Genomic DNA, 20,310 nt, shown 5'->3' with positions numbered 1-20,310 from the left:
TGAATATACTGTGGACTGCCAAAAGAATGAACAGGTCTGTCTCAGAAGAAGTAGAGCCAGAATGATTCCTAGAAGTGATGATGGTGAGGTCACTCTATGTTTTCACTATGGTGAGACTTCGTCTCATGTACTTTGGACATGTTTTCAGGATGGACCAGTTTTCAATGATTTTAAACCAAAAGCATTAGCTAATGTAAAATGAAACTGAAAATGAAATTTTAAAATTTCTCAAAGAACTACCTTCCAAAGATACTTTTATCAAAATAGCTTTTCAGGGGAATTATTTCCAAATTCCAAGAAATGGAAATATTTTATGCTATTATAATAACTCTAGAGTGTGTGTGTACACACACACAGTTAAAAGCCTTTGGATTAATTTAATGGTAATTATAAATTCAAAATCTAACATAGATGAACAACAAAAAAGAATAATACAGAACAATTTTATGTATTATTAGTGTATGACAACTTCTGACTATATACACAAATTTTCTAAAATAATTATAGGAGTGAATTTTTAAAATACTTCAGAATGACAAAGTAGAATTTCTACCTAGAATAGAAAAACTATAATTTCTGCTAAATGACAAAACAATCAAAAAAAATTTAAGTAACCTTTGGCAAGATAGTTTTTTTTTGTTTTTTAATCATGATCAAGAACACTTTGACTAAGCTGATAGGCAACTTCATATTTAATGGCAAACCATTATATGCTTTTAAAAATAAATTTAGGAAATGACTAGACAGTATAAGTCTGAATATTTTAGTTAAATTGTTTTTGTTGTTAGATGTCTTCAAATTGGTTCCCACTCATAGAGACCCTATGTACAACAGAATGAAACACTGCCCAGTACTGTGCCATCTTCCCAGTCATTGTTGTGCTTGAGCCCACCTTTGCATCCACTGTGTCAATCCATCTTGTTGAAGGTCTTCCTCTTTTTCGCTGACCCTCTACTTTGCCAAGCATGATGTCCTTCTCCAGAGACTGGTCCCTCCTGAACACATATCCAAAGTACGCGAGACAAAGTTTCACCATAATAAAAACATAGAGTGACCTCACCATCATCACTTCTAAGAAGCATTCTGGCTCTCCTTCTTCCGAGACAGACCTGTTCATTCTTTCAGCAGTCCACAGTATATTCAATATTCTTCACCAATGTCATAATTCAAAGGCACCGATTCTTCTTCAATCTTCCTTATTCATCATCCAGCTTTCACATGCATATGAGGCAATAGAAATACCATGGCTTGGTTCAAACACACCTTAGTCCCCAAAGTGACATCTTTGCTTCTGAACACTTTAAAGAGGTCTTTTGCAGCAGATTTGCCCAATGCAATACATCATTTGACTTCTTGACTAAGTAGTAGATATAAAACATAAAGAAGGAATACAGCTACTGGAAAGAACAAGCCAAATCACAATTATTTACTGATGCAAAACTATCTACCCAGAACAGCCTAGAGATTGAAATGAAACATTGTTTGAAAAAGGAAGATACGGAAATGGATAATACACCAAATAAATATAGAAAGCCTTTCCTTTATATTAACAATAAACAGTTAAGTGTATGAAAATATTCTATTCATAAGACCAGTAAAAATCTAAAAGAGAGGACATAACTTCAACAAGAAATATATGGAATATAAACAAAGAAAATTACTAAAAATATACAAAGTGATATAAAAGGAGACTTCAATTAAGAAAAAGATTTTTTAAGTTCCTGGAAGTAACATAATTTTGATACAAATTTCAGCTGTAGCATTTTAGTATATGCTTATATATCAGTCATTCTAAATTAGAGTTGGAGAAAAAATGACTACAAATAGGCCAGGAAAATATTTACAGGGAGGAATATTGAGAACGGGCATATATGTCATATCAGAAATTAAAATCTACTACATAGTCAGTTGTATTTATATAATGTCAATAGGTCAATGGAAGAAAAAGTTACCCAAAAGCATATCTTCCTTAAAACAATTTGAAAATACCATCAGAAATAAATGGAGTGAGAAAAGAGTAGTAAGAAAATGGTGCTGGAAAATTGGTTAAATATTTGGGGAAAAAAAGGACTACAATATGTGCTCCACCAAGATGAGGTTTCTATTTCATTCTCAGCTCTATACTCAGTACCTAAAGTAGTGCCTGGCATTTACAGGTGCGCAATAAAAAGCTGTTGCATCGGGGAATAGATTCATTAGACGCCCCCATACCACATAATACATTAAAAACATCCCAAATGGATTAAAAACTTAAGCCATTATAGAAAAAACGGACAGTAAATTTATTGTGTTTTATATTAGAGAAAGACTTTTGATACATAAAGCAATGGAAGAAACTATCAAATAAGAACAATCTATTCAAATGTGCTACATTTTAAAAATTTGAATGTCATAAAAACACTAACACAAAATTAAAAGCAAATAAAAAACTGGGTTTTAATTTTCCTACAAATATGACAAAGAGTTAATACATGTTTCTGTATTCTCCATTTCTTTACATGATTTGTTTATCCTATCACTGACAGTGTTGTACTTCAGGATAGAACTTATAAATGTCCTTTTTGATGATGAATGCAACACTATTCCTCTTCAATTTGTCATTCCTGGCATAGTAGACCGTAAAACTGTCCGACACAAAATGGCCAATACCAGTCCATTTCAGCTCACTAATGCCTGGGATATTAATGTTTATGCCTTCCATTTCATTTTTGACCATTTCCCATTTTCCTAGATTCATACTTCACACATTCCTCCCTCCAATTATTAATGAATATTTGCAGCTGTTTCTTCTCATTTTGAGTCATGCCACATCAGCAGATGAAGGTCCCAAAAGCTTGACTCCATCCACATCATTAAGGTCGACTCCAATCTGAGGAGGCAGCACTTCCCCAGTCTTCTTTCGAGTGCCTTCCAACCTAAGGGGTTCATCTGGCAGCACTATATCACACAGTGTTCCACTGCTATTCATAAGGTTTTCATTAGCTAACTTTTTAAAAGAGTAGACCACCAAGTCCTTCTTCCCAGCCTGTCTTAGTCTGGAAGCTCTGCTGAAACCTGTCTACCATGGGTGACCCTGTTGATATTTGAATAGTGGTATCATAGATTTCAGCATCACAGCAACACATAAGCCCCCACAGTACCACAAACTGGCTGATGCTTGGCCTTGGTGATAGAAATGATGCCAGAGATCGCATGATTGAATTTTGCAAGACCAATGACTTCTTCATGGCAAATACCATAAATGGCAACTATATATATGGAGCTCGGCAGATGGAATACACCAGAATCAAATTGACTACATCTCTGGAAAAAGACAACAGAGAAGCTCAATATTATCAGTCAATACAAGGCCAGGAATGACAGTGGAACAGACCATTAACTGCTCATATGTAAGTTCAAGCTGAAGCTGAAGAAAATTAGAACACATCCACAAGAGCCAAAATACAACCTTGAGTATATCCCACCTAAATTCAGAGACCACCTCAAAAACAGATATGACACCTTGAACACTAATGGCAGAGGGCCAGAGGAGTTGTGGAATGACATCAAGGACATCATACATGAAGAAAGCAAGAGGTCATTAAAAAGACAGGAAAGAAAGAAAAGACCAAAATGGATGTCAGAAGAGACTCTGAAACTTGCTCTTGAAGTTTGAGTAGCTAAAGCAAAAGGAAGAAATGATGACGTAAAAGAGCTCAACAGAAGATTTCAAAAAGCACCTCGAGAAGACAAAGTAAAGTATTATAATGACATGTGCAAAGACTCAGAGTTAGAAAACCAAAAGGGAAGATCATACTCTGCATTTCTCAAGCTGAATGAACTGAGGAAAAAATTCAAGGCCAGAGTTGCGATATTAAGAGATTTTATGAGCAAAATACTAAGTGACACAGGAAGCATCAAAAAAAGATGGAAGGAATACACAGACTCACTGTATCAAAAAAAAAAAAAATTGGTTGATATCCAATCAATTCAGGAGGCAGCATATGATCAAGTACCAATGGTACTAAAGGAAGAAGTCCAAGCTACACTGAAGACATTGGCAAAAAACAAGGTTCCAGGTATTGATGGGATACCAACTGAGATGTTCCAACAAATGGATGCAGAGCTGGAAGTGGTCTTTCATCTATGCCAAGGTGTTTGGAAGACAGCTACCTGGCCAACCGACTGGAAGAGATCCATACTTATGCCTATTCCAAAGAAAGGTGATCCAGCCAAATTCGGAAATTGTTGAACAATATCATTAATATCACATACAAGTAAAATTTTGCTGAAAATCATTCAAAAGTGGCTGCAGCAGTACATCGACAGAGAACTGCCAGAAGTTCATGTCAGATTTAGAAGAGGACGTGAACAAGGGTTACCACTGCTGATGTCAGATGGATCCTGGCTGAAAGCAGAGAATACCAGAAAATTGTTTACTTGTGTTTTATTGATTATGCAAAGGCATTTGCCTATGTGTATCATAACAAGTTATGGATAACATTTTGAGGAATGGGAATCCCGAAACACTTACCTGTGCTCATGAGGAATCTGTACATGGATCAAGAGGCAGTCGTTCAAACAGAACAAGGGGATACTGCATGGTTTAAAGTCAGGAAAGGTGTGAGTCAGGGTTATATCCTTTAACCATACCTATTTTTTATTCAATCTATAGCCTGAGCAAATAATCCAAGAAATTGGACTACATGAAGAAGAATGCAGCATCAGGATTGGAGGAAGACTAATTAACAACCTGCATTATGTAGATGACACTGCCTTGCTTGTTGAAAGTGAAGAGGAATTGAAGCACTTACTGATGAAGATCAAAGACCACAGCCTTCAGTATAGATTACTCCTCAACATAAAGAAAACAAAAATCCTCACAACTGGACCAATAAATAACATCATGATAAACAGAGAAAAGATTGAGGTTGTCAAGGATTTCATTTTACTTGGATCCACAATCAACGTCTGTGGAAGCAGCAGTGAAGAAATCAAATGAAAGTTGCATTGGGCAAATCTGCTGCAAAAGGCCTCTTTCAAGTGTTAAAAAGCAAAGATGTCACTTTAAGGATCCAAACCTGGTGTTTTCAATTGCCTTATATGTGTGCGGAAGCTGGACAATGAATTCAGAAGACCTTCGAGTTATGGTGTTGGGGAAGAATGTTAAATATACCATGGACTGCCAAAAGGAACAAACAAATCTGTCTTGGCAGAAGTACAACCAGAATGCCCCTTAGAAGGGAAGATGGCAACACTTCATCTCACATACTTTGGGCATGTTATCAGGAGGAACCAGTCCCTGGAGAAGGACCTCATGCTTGGTAAATTAGAGGGTCAGCAAAAAAGAGGAAGACCTTCAGTGAGATGCACTGACACAGTGCCTGCAGCAAAGGACTCAACCGTAACAAGGATCATGAGGATGGTGCAGGACTAGGCAGTGTTTTGTTCTGTTGTACATAGCATTGCTATGAGTTGGAACAGACTTGATGGCACCTAACAACAACAATTAATTTCTATTACTATTTTTTAAAAGCTGTAAATAAGAGATAAATTTAACCTCAGAGTGCCATTTTTAAAAGTGACTCCTTTGACCATCTTTAACTATTTATACTCACAAAAAAAGAGATTATTTATACTAGCTTAAGTTTATTACACCTGACCTTAAGTCAAACACTTTCATGAAAACGGGGTTGCACAAGAAAGCATCTCCTATCACAGATTAAAACCTGTTAACCCATTGCCATCGAGTCAATTCTGACTCATGGCGACCCTACAGGTCAGAGTAGAACTGCCTCATAGAGTTTCCAAGGAGTGCCTGGTGGATTTGAACTGCCGAGCTTTTGATTAGCAGCTATAGCACTTAACCACTACGCCACCAGGGTTTCCTTATCACAGATTAAGAATATGCAAATTCTAATTTTTATTAACACAATTTAAATATACTCAAAAGTCTAATCAGGATTTGATCCTTCACTTCCTTTACCAACTTTACTAATATAATTAGTCTTTTAATGAGCAATTAGTGTGTTTTCTGTCTTTTGTGGTTGTAGTTAAGATCAAGATCTTAATGGGAATTCAGTAATAATTCCAATTAGACTACTTTTACAATTACTACTATTTGGACTCAGCTTCAATAAAATTATTACTATGATTCTCATTTGGTGAAATCATCTTGCTTATCTACCCAAATGCATACAGTTCAGAACTCATTTTGTCTGGTCAGGTCATTCTAATTCAATTTCATTTTACTCTTTCCTGAAGATGGTGATGACTGGGATTTCTTTATGGAAGGAACTGCAGGATGTATCATGAAAAAAAAATTGTTTAGATTGCATATTTATTTGGTTAGCTAATTGATAAAACAAAGAGGACTCTCCGCCATTCCATGCCTCCTCAGCCTGGGGAAGTTAGAAAGAGGACAAAGCAGCAGTTACAAATGCTAATTCCACTCTCACAGCTCCACAGTACAGAATGAGCTGGTAAATTGTTTACATGGGTAAGTAAGTATTTCTTATTATGTTCTTGTTTTAATCACAAAGGTCTTTGTGGTCAAGTACCATGTTTTCTGGTGGTTCTGGATAGTACCTCATACAAAGCCAGCATTTATTAATGATAATGATATTTTAATACACATGAAATTTGAAGTTCCCATAAAGACAGGTCCGCTTTTGTATGGCATTACTTATGCCATTTTCTAAATAGGGTAAAAAAAAAAATAGGGTAGAAAACTAAAATGACATAGATTCTTTTTAAAGAAACCAAATGTTTTACCTTGTACTCCTATTCTTCCTGAGGAGACAGAAAGGGAGGGTAGTAAAATCAAACCAATGCAACATGTGCTGTGTGAACCACAAGGGTGTAATCCATGTCATGAGAATTTTTAAATGTTCACTGTTTGAACTGGCTTTCAGTATTAAGGCTATATTCATTAAAAAGTTGTACTCTTTATGTTGATATTTTGCAGACTTATTCATAAAAAGTAAGACCGTATCCAAAATCAATTACTATTGCCTGCTGTTTTTCTATTCAACAGTCTTTTTTTAATCATCTTTTCATTGCTCATTGAAGGACTTTGCCTATAAATTTTTAAGAAGTTGCATTTAAAATAGGTACATATGCTAGAGCCAGCCTCTTAAATAGGATTTAATGTAACTCTTGATAGCAAAATAATATGTAGTAGGAAAGTGTACAGTTCTTACTGTAGCACAACCACGTTTGTTTCATTTCATATCATACATGTGCTTTGTGTAAAATCTATGTGCAACAACCACGACGTAAATTCCTTCTAGATAATTTAATGTTGCAATTAAAAGATTATTCCATGTTTTATCAATACTTTTGCATATCTCTGTCTACTGTACACTTTATGTGATATGAATAAACCCATTTTTCTTGTAAGGTATTTGACTACCGATAAGTAGATATTCAAAAGCATAGTACATCACCATGTTTTTGAGCCAAGAGTATAGGATTGATAGTGAGGTTACTATTAACTAACACAACTGTCAAGTGAATGAACAAGGATTAATAGATGACACCACAGAATGTTAATAAATTTTAAATGTGTCAAGGTAGGTATATTTTATCAAACTTTTTTTTTAACCAAAACTTTTCACCACATCTGTGCTGTTTTGCTTGCAAGACATGCATCTAAACGTGTTTCTTAAAGAATACATTAAGAAATGTGCGAATCGATATGCTTAACTGCCAACCCAGTCCCCAAAGCCAGATGTTTTTGTGTTCAATCTATAATGTTAACCTTTATTCACATTTGAAAGCATGAAGGCAATTGGCAGCAGGCATATTTCTCCCCTACCAAAGCCATTTTAAAGCCAAATTTTACCACACTGATCTGTATAAGCAAGGATGGATCTGACTATACAGGCTATTTTTTTTCCATTTTTAACTTTCTCTGAGCTTTTATGAACTCACAATATACTACATCTATTTTCTTTCTTCTGGCTCCTTCCTACTTCACAACACCTGCCCTTCACTCTCGGAGCACTTAGACAACTACTCTTTTTTTCCCACCAGTCTTTAAAAAATTAGATCAAAGTACATTACTAGGATTCTACGATGTTTGATATAACCCAATTTTCCCTCTCCTAAATATACACTAGGTCAAAGGAGAGGTCAGTTTGAGCAGTTGCAAGAATCAATGGGAACAATAAATAAGTTAGAACAGAGATTGCAAATTCAGGTGCCTACAGAGACCAAGAAAGTAACAAAAACGAACAAAGCTGTCTATGGGCAGCACATTAGGGAATGGTAAGGACTGTGGCTAACAGGAGAGCACATGTTCTATCCTGAGAGCTGTTCAAAAAAATAAAAGCACTATACTTGTAGTCATTAAGTGCTGTAACTAATTTAAATTAGAAGGGAAAAAATGTGCAGGCAAAAACACAAAAAGCAAATACAAACAAACAAAAAACCTTCCTGACACTTCTGAATCATAAAGTATTTTATATTTTAAAAGAATTCATAGACTAGTCAAGGATATTATGAGTCTAGGGACACTTTTGGGAAAATTCAAATCAATTATTATTCCCTGACCGGCACAGTAAGAACAAATTTTTAATGAAGTAAGATGACCTTTCTTGAAATCAGTAATTAAATTTGATAACTCAAATACAAACAGAACACTAATGATAGCATTTTTTAATTAAATCAACACTCCAAGTCTTAAGGGCTCTTACAGGTCATCTGCTAAATTCCCACCAAATGTAAATTCCCCTTTCTTACATCCCCCTTTCCAGCTTGAATATTTTCAGCAACAGAGTACTGATTAGCCCTTACAGCAGACCATGCCACTACCAAATAATAACACGACAGAATCTTCCATACCCAGATCTGGAATCAGTCTCCCAACAGCCTAAGAAATCCCTCCAGACCTATGCAGGATACTAGCAACACCTTGGGGTTCCTCTATGTGCTAGGCATTGTTCTAAGCCCTGTACATATCATTTTTCATTTAATCTTCAAAATAACTCTCCAAGTTAGATATTACTATCATCCCCATTTTCTAAGTAAGAAGTGGAAGCAGAGAGAGATTAAGGAACCAACCCAGTGACAAACAGCTAAAGTAGCTAAACTGAATTTCAAGTACAAGTCAATTTTATTCCAAATATTAATACTTTAAAAATATGGAGTACAAACTACTACACTTCGGGTTCTGATTCTCTATCCAATTGCATAGTATATTACTCTCTTGCAACCAAAATTTTTCCCAACCAATTTGAAGTGTAAAAATAATTTTTGCTACAACTGTGAATACTCTGTGTACACTGATGAGGTTTGTTTGGTGGAATATCAAATTCAATAAAGTATTAAATTGCAGTTTACCCATTTCCAGTGAGTTGCTTCTGACGTATGGCGACCCCATGTGTTTCAGAGTAGAACTGAGCTCCATAGGGCTTTCTTGGCTATATATATATTTTTTTTTAATAACATTTTATTCTTTAAGATGAAAGCTTACGCAGCAAGTTAGGTTTCCATTTAACAATGTCTACACAAATTATTCAATGATATTGGTTACATTTTTCACAATGTGCCAGCATTCCCATTCATTCTGTTCTTGTTGTACCATTTCCAGTAATCTAATTTTCCTGCCCAGTTACCTTCTCATCTTTGCTTTAGAGTAATTTTTGACCATTTGGTCTCATATAGATTATTTTTTAAAGGAGCTCATTACTTACAGGTGATTTACTTAATTTTATGAGCCAATCTGTTATTTAGCTAAAAGGTGACCTCAAGGAATAATTTCAGTTTAAGGTTTAAAGAGTACCTCAGGGCAATAGTCTTAGGGAGTCCTCTAGTCTCAACCTGTCTAGTAAGTCTTGGCTTTTTAAGAATTTGAGTCCTGTTCCACACTTTTCTCACATTCTATCAGCATCCGTCTATTGTGGCTCTGGTTAGATCCATCTATTGTGGTCCTGATCTAATGGTAGCCAGGCACTATCTAGTTCTTTCCTTCTTTCTCTTTTGTTCTGGATTAGTAGACACGAATTGTTCTATCTTAGATGGTTGCTCAAAAGCTTTTAAGGCCTCAAACACTAGTCACTACATTCTGATTGTAGAACATACACTTTCTAAACTATATTATACCAATTAACTGAGTTGTCACAGGAGACTATGGTCCTAAGCATTCAAACCCAGAAAATCAATCTCATGAGGTGTTTGGTTATATGTGAGAATCTGTAACTGTGTCCCCTATGTGGTTTACATACATGCACACACATATCTGTATGTACATATGCCTACAGATACATCATCTGTGCATGCATAAGTACCCACATATTCACACCCATACACATACATGCCTATATACATACCTGTATAATCACTGTCATATTTTTTGGTTGCCAGTGGCGATAGCTATAATGTTTATGAAAGAAATCTCCGGGACTTTCTTCCATAGTGCCACTGGGTGGGAACGAATTACCACCTCGCAGTTAGTAGTTGAGTGCAAACTGCTTGCACCACCCAGGGGGCTTCTAAATTGCAGTGAAGAGTGTGATAAAACTTACTGAAAGTGAAAAATATAAGACACCATTACATCAAGTTCATAATAAAAAAATAGTATGCGTTTACTGAAACTACAGCAATAAATTCTTCCTGAATATAAGCAAGAACTTAGTCAGGGTCACTTGCTAGTGCTACGATCTTTAGCAAAATTACTTAATTTTTCCCACATTCAGATTTCTCAAAGGTTGCTATATTAAAGGAGATCATGCAAGCACAGCAGTTAGCATTTGGTAAGTTCTGTACTTTTATTACTGCTGTTACTCTTATTATTCTACTCAAAGAGCCATAGAATACTAGAGGGCAACCAAGTGAAAGTGCAGTGACTGGGTGCTTCCATAGACCCAGAGACCAGTTGTCATCAAGTCCATTCCAACTCACGGTAACCCCACGTGTGTCACAGTAAAATTGTGCTCCATAGCGTTGTCATGGGTTGACTTTTCAGAAGCAGATCACCACGGCTTTCTCCTAAGGCACTTCTGCATGGACTCAACTGCTGATCTTTCAGTTAGCAGCTGAGCCCTCAACCACTTGCACCACTCAGGGACTCCTCCCAAGAGACGGTGCATTGTACTTATCACTGTATTGTTTAGCACTGGCTTTCTTGAATCTTTCTCTTCAAAGCTTCTGATGCCAAATCTAGCATTCAGAAGAGTGCCTATATCATGCTCTCAGTAAGTGTTTTTGAACAGCTGCTGTAAGTAAAAGGTAACCTGTTGCCCTCAAGTTGATTATGACTCATAGTGACCCTACAAGACAGAGTAAAACTGCCACATCGGGTTTCCAAGGGGTGGCTGGTAGATTCAAACTGCCAACCTTTTGGTAGGCGGCCAAACTTTTAACCACTGCACCACCAGGGCTCCAAGTACGAGGTAAGAGGGAGGTGTTGTTATTTTGTGTAAATCTGGGGGAATTTCTGAGACTGATAGGAGAGGGATCCCAGACAAGTGTACGGAAGATTGTATCTTGTTGTCATTTTTTCGTATCATGGGCTGCTATAAGGGCTAATCAGCTCTATGCTCCCTCTAGAGAAATACTCAATCTGAGAAAGGATACTCATCCTTCAGGGATATAGGAAAGTACATTTTGCATAGAGTAAGTCTTAATTAAATAACCTGTAAGATCTCTTAGAACTTGATATAATGAGAAAATGCAATCATTAGTGTGGTTATTTTTGAGTTTTCAAATATAATTACTGATTTGAAGAGGACTTCTTTTTCTTCTTCTTCTTTTTCTCCTTCTTCTTCTTTTTCTCCTTCTTCTTCATTATAGTCCTTAACACTTAGCAGTGACTAACAATTAGATTCTACTTTTTAAATAGTGTTCCAAAACTTTTAAGTTTAGCAGTAGAGATTGAGTTTTATATATGGAATTCTGGGCTAGCCTATGAGTTCCTTACTTTGGGACCACCTAAAGTTTAATTCTCCAGTACAGATTTAAGTAGAAATAAAATGAATGTTACTAAATAAACAAAACAATTGCCACCACCCATCTGCCAGTTTGTCATACTGTAGTAGCTTGCATGTTGTCATGATGCCGGAGGCTATGCCACTGGTATTTAAAATGCTAGCAGGGTTACCATGGTGAACAGGTTTCAGCAAAACTGCTAAATTAAGACACACTAAAAAGACAGACCTGATAGTCTACTTCCAAAAACTAAAGAACGCTGTGGATCACAGAATACTGACCAAGACTTTGACTTACTTACTTTGGACACATCATCAGGAAGAGCTGATTGCTGGAGAACATCATGTTTGGTAACGTGGAAGGCCAGAGAAGGTAAGGGAGACCCTCAATGAAATGTATTGGCACAATGGCTGTAACAACAGACTTAAACATTCCAACCACTATGAAGATGTCATAGGACCAGGCAAGTTTTCACTCTGTTATACACAGGGTGGTCATGAGTCAGAGAGAACTCAATAGCAGCTAACAACAAAAACGATTATGATTGCCTTTCAAAATATACAACCTTCTTCTAAAGCAACATAATGTATACACAGTGACAATTGTGATGCCATCTATATCGAAGACACTATTTATGGAAGAGTCAGAAGCTCTTTGTTCCAGTCCCTAGGGCTCCACTTACTCTGTGACATTGGGAAAATCACTCAACATTGAATATTCATTTCCTCATTTAAAAAGTAGGTGGTAAAAAGATTGATCTGCTTTCATAAAAATGTGAAGATTGAATGAAGCACATGAAATAGGTTTGAACATACTTCAAAACTTGAAAAGAGTAATTCAACTATTACACATTATCATTGTCAATGTTATCACATAATTAAGGTGTAAGACTCAACGGCAACGGGTTTAAGGTGTATTCGCTGAGGCCTATATAGTATTTTCTTAAGGAAGGAATAAGTTCTTTCTTACCACATGCTCCACTGAAAAAAGTCCTTCCAAACAGCATTCAACTTCTCTGTGAGGAGCTTTTAGAACTAAATCAAAACCTCATGTCTGACTGTTCATGATTCCTGCTTTTGTTTACATCAGTGTAGAAAAAAAGAAAGACATGAAAAAGTATGAATCAAAGCACATAAGATACTTTAGAAATATTACTGCTAAGTCTTGTGTGTGGTGATAAATATATCCTTAAGTGTTCGTTTAGGAAAAGCAGTATGAGGTTACTTGTGAATCTCCTCATAGTTAACTGTAATTGCAACCTACCAATCACAGGCACACATAAGGGTATCATTCTCCTAACGCAGCCACTTTAACGCCAAATTCTGTTGTATTGTTCTTTAACAATGAGCTAGCATTGGCTCTCTGTCTGCATGCTACGTCTTTCTGTTCAAATCTCTCTTTTTTTTTTTCTGAGCCTTTGCTAACTCCCCATCTATCATTAAAACCTTCCCTCACCGCATTCCTTTTAACTTTGCCTTTTCCCTGTTTCAATACTTCTTCGCACTTGAAATGCTGATATGATCTTTTTCTAGGTGATCTAATCCTTAGAAATAAAAAAACTGAAGCACCAATAATAATTTTAAATGGAGGAAAATAAATAGCTGAATGCAAGTAAAGAGGTCCTACTGTTCACGGTAAAAAAAAAAAAGTTAAGAATGAGACGCAGTGGTGGTCTCTACAGCATCCATTTCACTGCTTCCCCTTTTATACCAGCCACCCATTTTATGACAGACTGATTTTTTTCTGGGGTCCAGGGATGGCCCCCAGTTGACCTTAACCAATCAGAATGATTTCATCCCCTTTGCTACAGTGATCTTTCAGACATGGTCCAATCAGAGAAAAGCTTAGGACTTTGCTATGATGATTGTGGAAACTATCTCCAGTGCTGGTAGATAACTTGAAATATCACCTGGAGTTTCCTTGACACTGAAAGTTAAAGTAAGAAATTAATTTTTCCAAGCTTACTTAACTACAAAGTAGCAAAACAGGAATTAGAACCCATGTCTCTATGACCGCAAAAGTCATGCCCTTTCTGTTAGCATCAGATGCCATGGCAATGTTTTGTTTTGTTTTTTGCATGTCATGTTGTTTCTTCCAATAGATTGTTAAGTCCTCAAGGTGTTTAAGATTGCAATTTAATTAATTTAATTAAGCACAGGGTCATAAACAGACTAAAAAAAAAAACCTAGATGGCTAATAAATGTTTGTTGAATTAACAACAATTCTGGTATGAATTCTGGTACAATTAAGTACTAGAATTTTGGTACAATTTACACAAACAAAAACATGATTAGACTGGATGCCTAAAGTCTGGGGTTCAGTTCTGCCCAATACCTTCCTACAACAATACACAGGTCCCTTTGCTGCTAATCTTTAGTTCTTTGGTCAGTAAATGAGGGACAATAATAATAACAATTCTTAGATTATATGATTTCTGCTATTATTTAATGATATGGAAGAACTTCATAAATGTTTGTTGTACAGATATTATTACCAGCACTATACTACATGAAGGCACAGAAATACTTGCACAACTACAAGGAGAGTATTTAAAGAGCAGCAAGCATTCTTTTACTGAGAGAATTGACTTATGTAACATTAATGCTGCTGTGTGAAAATGAAACACCAATACCACTAAATTTCTGAGGCTTGAATGCTAAATAGGTGTCTTTGGTTGAAAGTAGCTCAGGAGGCGGAGCCAAGATGGCAGAATAGATAGATGCTTCCAGCAAGGCCTCCTTACAACAAAGATACAAAAAAACAAGTAAAACGAGTATACTTATGAAAAGCTAGGAGCCCTGAACATCAAAGGCAATCTTAGAAAATGAACTGAGGGGCAGGGGGAGAAAGAGACAGTTTAGAAGTGGAGAGGAGTTACTGGACCTAAATCACGGGGAGTCCTCAGGCACCATTCCCAGGAGCAGTGGTGGCAGGCTAATGCTAGCGTTACGCTGCAGTTTCCTCAGGGAGAAGCAGCCAGCCACACAGCCTACTCACACCTCCAGAACCAGAGAAGAACAGCACTCTCAGCAAAAGCTAACTACTTGCGTATATTTTACTGCACCGCCCCCACCCCACACTCCCAACCCAGCTTCGGTGCCTGATTTCCCTGGGCCTGAGATAGGCCCTGTTGAGTGCCTAGAGCCATCCTCCCTGCCTTGGAGAATGAATAATTTACAATTCAGGGAAAAGATAATTTGCAAGCTCCACTAACTGGGGAAGCTCAGGACAGAAGTGGCTCCTGTCCAGGCATAAACCGTCCGTGGACTTTGAGTACATTTCCCTACTGTTTGGACCTGTGTGGGCCTATTTCAGAATAGTCCCTTGTTGGCACACTCCAACTGTTTCAGCTGTGCGGCAGAGAGGTGGGTGTTTGATGTTTGACATTGCTTTGCATATTGAACAGGGTCCTCACCTACCCCCATCAGGGGTCTAAGGATTGGTACCCCCACTCAGGTCACCCAGCCACCCATGACAGGGGTACAAGGATAACTGGTACCTCCCAGTCCTTACAACCAAAAGCGTTGGGTGCCCATGGTCCGTCTCCAGGACCTACCAACCTGTATGCTCTAGGGAACAGGGACACACTTTCCTCAGAGACACTTGGGGGATGATTCTCAGCCCCCTGAATTGTTCAGAGCATGACACCCTTCTGCAATCAGATACTGGCACCTACCAATCACCCCTGCCCCTCTAAGACTGTAGGACAGAGCCTGTACCACACACTGGATGATCAGCTACTTGGACACCTGAGCTGAACTCATACAAGAAAAGTGAGTGGACTCTTAGACTGATATACCTGATAACAGCTCTAGGCATCTGGGGACAGGACGTCAGAGCTCCAAAGGTGAAAATAATCAAGATAGCTCACTCACGCAACTCATTTGGGCATATCAAAACAAAAAAAAGCAAGAAGCTACGACAGGGTAAGCAAACATAAAATAAACTAATACAATAACTTATAGATAGCTTGGAGACAACAGTCAATATCAAGTCATATAAAGAGGCAGGCCATAATTGCCTCAACAAGCTCTCAAAACAAAAAATCCAAGGATCTTCTAGATAAAAGTGCCTTCCTGCAATTACCAGAGGCACAATACAAAAGATTAATATACAGAACCCTTCAAGACATCAGGAAGGAAATGAGGCAATACCCAGAACAAGCCAATGAACACACAGATAAAGCAACTGAAGAAATTAAAAAGATTATTCAGGAAAATAGTGAAAAATTTAATAAGCTGGAAAAATCCATATAGAGCAATCAGAAATTCAGAAGAGTAATAATAAAATTACAGAAGTAGACAACTTAGTAGAAAGTCAGAGAAGCAGATTGGAGCAAGTAGAAGGCAGAATCTCTGAACTTGAAAGTAAAGCACTTGGCATTAATATATTTGAAGAAAAATCAGATAAAAGAATTTTAAAAAATGAAGAAACCTTAAGAATCATGTGGGACTCTATCAAGAGAAATAACCTACGAGTGATTGGAGTACCAGAACAGGGAGGGATAACAGAAAATACAGAGAGAATTGTCGAAGATTTCTTGGCAGAAAACTTCCCTGATATCATGAAAGATGAGAAGATACCTTTCCAAGATGCTTATTTAACTCCACATAAGGTAGATGTTAAAAGAAAGCCACCAAGACATTATAATCAGACTTGCCAAAACCAAAGACAAAGAGAGAATTTTAAGAGCAACTAGGGATAAACGAAAACTCACCTACAAGGGAGAGCCAATAAGAATAAGCTCAAACTACTTGGCAAAAACCATGCAGGCAAGAAGGCAAAAAACTGAAGGAAAAAAATTGCCAGCAAAGAATCATATATCCAGCAAAAATGTCTCTCAAATATGAAGGTGAAATTAGGACATTTCCAGATAAACAGAATGGATTAAAAAACACGATCTGTCTATATGCTGTCTATAAGAGACACACCTTAGACTTAGAGACACAAACAAACTAAAACTCAAAGGATGGAAAAAAATACATCAAGCAAGCAATAATCAAAACATAGCAGGAATGGCAATACTAATTTCTAACAAAATAGACTTTAAAGTTAAATCCATCAGAAAGGATAAGGCCACTATATAATGATTAAAGGGACAATACACCAAGAAGATATAACCAAATTAAATATTTAGGCACCCAATGACAGGGCTGCAAAATACATGAAACAAACTCTATCGGCATTGAAAAGTGAGATAGATAGCTCCACAATAATAGTAGGAGACTTCAACACACCACTTTCGGTGAAGGACAGGACAGCCAGAAAGAAGCTCGATAAAGGCACAGAAGATCTAAATGCCACAATCAACCAACTTGACCTCACAGACATATACAGGACACTCCACCCAACAGCAACCAAGGATACTTTCTTTCCTAGTGCACATGGAACATTCTCTAGAATAGACCACATATTAGGTCATAAAGCAAGCCTTAGCAGAATCCGAAACATTGAAATATTACAAAGCATCTTCTCTGACCATAAGGCCATAAAAGTGGAAATCAATAATAGGAAAAGCAGGGAAAAGAAATCAAACACTTGGAAACAGAACAATACCCTGCTCAAAAAAGACTGGATTATAGAAGACATTAAGGATGGAATAAAGTAATTCATAGAATCCAATGAGAATGAAAACACTTCCTATCAGAACCTTTGGGACACAGCGAAAGTGGTGCTCAGAGGTCAATTTATCTCAATAAATGCATGCATACAAAAAGAAGAAAAGGCCAAAATCAAAGAATTATCCTGACAACTTGAACAAATAGAAAGGGAACAACAAAAGAAACCCTCAAGCACCAGCAGAAAACAAATAATAAAAATAAGAGCTGAACTAAATGAAATACAAAACAGAAAAACAATTGAAAGAGTTAACAAGATCAAAAGCTGATTCTTTGAAAAAATTAACAAAATTGATAAACCATTGGCCAAACTGACAAAAGAAAAACAGGAGAGGAAGAAAATAACCCAAATAAGAAATGAGATGGGCGATATTACAAGAGACCCAACTGAAATTAAAAGAATCCCATCAGATTACTATGGAAAATTGTACTCCAACAAATTTGAAAACCTAGAAGAAATGGATGAATTCCTAGAAGAAATGGATGAATTGGATTCTATGAATTACTTTATTCCATCCATCACCTACTAAAAGGGACACAGAGGTTGAACAACTAAATAGACCCATAATAAAAGAAGAGATTGAAATGGTAATCAAAAAACTCCCAACAAAAAAAAAAGCCCTGGCCCAGATGGCTTCACTGCAGAGTTCTACCAAACTTTCAGAGAAGAATTAACACCACTACTACTAAAGGTATTTCAGAGCATAGAAAAGGACGGAGTACTCCCAAACTCATTTTATGAAGCCACAGTATCCCTGATACCAACACCAGGAAAAGAAAATTACAGACCTATATCCCTCTTGAACTCAGATGCAAAAAACCTCATCAAAATTCTAGCCAGTAAAATTCAACAACATATCAAAAAAATAATTCACCAGGACCAAGTTGAATTCATACCAGGTATGCAGGGGTAGTTCAACATTAGAAAAACAATTAATGTAATCCATCATATAAATAAAACAAAAGACAAAAATCACATGATTTTATCAGTTGATGCAGAAAAGGCATTTGACAAAGTTCAACACTCATCATGATAAAAACTCTCAGCAAAATAGGAATAGAAGGAAAATTCCTCAACATAATAAAAGGCATTTATACAAAGCCAATTGCCAACATCACCCTAAATGGAGAGAGCCTAAAAGCATTCTGCTTGAGATCGGGAACCACATAAGGATGCCCTTTATTACCGCTCTTATTCGACATTGTGCTGGAGGTCCTAGCCAGAGCAATTAGGCTAGATAAAGAAATAAAGGGCATCCAAATTGGCGAGAAAGAAGTAAAAGCATGTCTATTTGCAGATGACATGATCTTATACACAGGTAACCCTAATGAATCCTCCAGAAAACTACTGAAACTAATAGAAGAGTTCAGCAGAGGATCAGGATACAAGATAAACATACAAAAATCAGTTGGATTCCTCTACACCAACAAAAAGAATATCAGAGAGGAAATCACCAAATCAGTACCATTTACAGTAGCCCCCAAGAAGGTAAAATAATTAGGAATAAATCTTACCAGAGATGTAAAAGACTTATACAAATAAAACTACAACACACTTCTGCAAGAAACTGAAAGAGACCTACATAAGTGGAAAAACATACCTTGCTCATGGATAGGAAGAATTAACATTATAAAAATGTCTATTCTACCAAAAGAGATCTATAGATTTAATGCAATTCCGGTCCAAATTCCAACGACATTTCTTAATGAGATGGAGAAACAAATCACCAACTTCATACGGAAGGGAAAGAGGCCCCGGGTAAGTAAAGCATTACTGAAAAAGAAGAACAAAGTGGGAGGCCTTACTCTACCTGATTTTAGAACCTATTATACTGCCACAGTAGTCAAAACAGCCTGATATTGGTACGACAACAGATACGTAGACCAATGGAACAGAATTGAGAATCCAGACAGAAATCCATCCACATATGAGCACTTGATAGTTGACAAAGGCCCCAAAACAGTTAACTGGGGCAAAGACAGTCTTTTTAACAAATGGTGCTGGCATAACTGGATATCCATCTGCAAATAAATAAAACAAGACCCATACCTCACTCCATGCACAAAAGCGAGCTCAAAATGCATCAAAGACCTAAATATAAAATCTAAAACGATAAAGCTCATGGAAGAAAAAATAGCGACAAGGTTAAGAGCCCTAATACATGGCATAAACAGCATACAAAACATTACTAACAATGCAGAAGAAAAACTAGATAACTGAGAGCTCCTAAAAATCAAACACCTATGCTCATCCAAAGACTTCACCAAAAGAGTACAAAGATTACCTACAGACTGGGAAAAAGTTTTTAGCCATGGCATTTCCGATCAGTGCCTGATCTCTTAAGTCGACATGATACTGCAAAAACTCAACTACAAAAAGACAAACAACCCAATTAAAAAATGAGCAACAGATATGAACAGGCACTTCACTAAAGGAGACATTCAGGTAGCTAATACATACATGAGGAAATGCTCACGATCATTAGCCATTAGAGAAATGCAAATCAAAACTACAATGAGACTTCATCTCACTCCAACAAGGCTGGCATTAATCCAAAAAACACACAACAATAAATTCTGGAAAGGCTGTGGAGAGATTGGAACACTTATACACTGCTGGTGGGAATGTCAAATGGTACAACCACTTTGGAAATCGATTTGGGATTTCCTTAAAAAGCTAGAAATAGAACTACCATACGATCCAGCCATCCCACTCCTTGGAATATATCCTAGAGAAATAAGAGACTTTACACGAACAGATATATGCACACCCATGTTGATT

This window comes from Loxodonta africana, chromosome 2, assembly GCF_030014295.1.
Source record: "Loxodonta africana isolate mLoxAfr1 chromosome 2, mLoxAfr1.hap2, whole genome shotgun sequence".
NCBI classification, from domain to species: Eukaryota; Metazoa; Chordata; class Mammalia; order Proboscidea; family Elephantidae; genus Loxodonta; species Loxodonta africana.
This window is presented reverse-complemented; position numbering follows the sequence as displayed.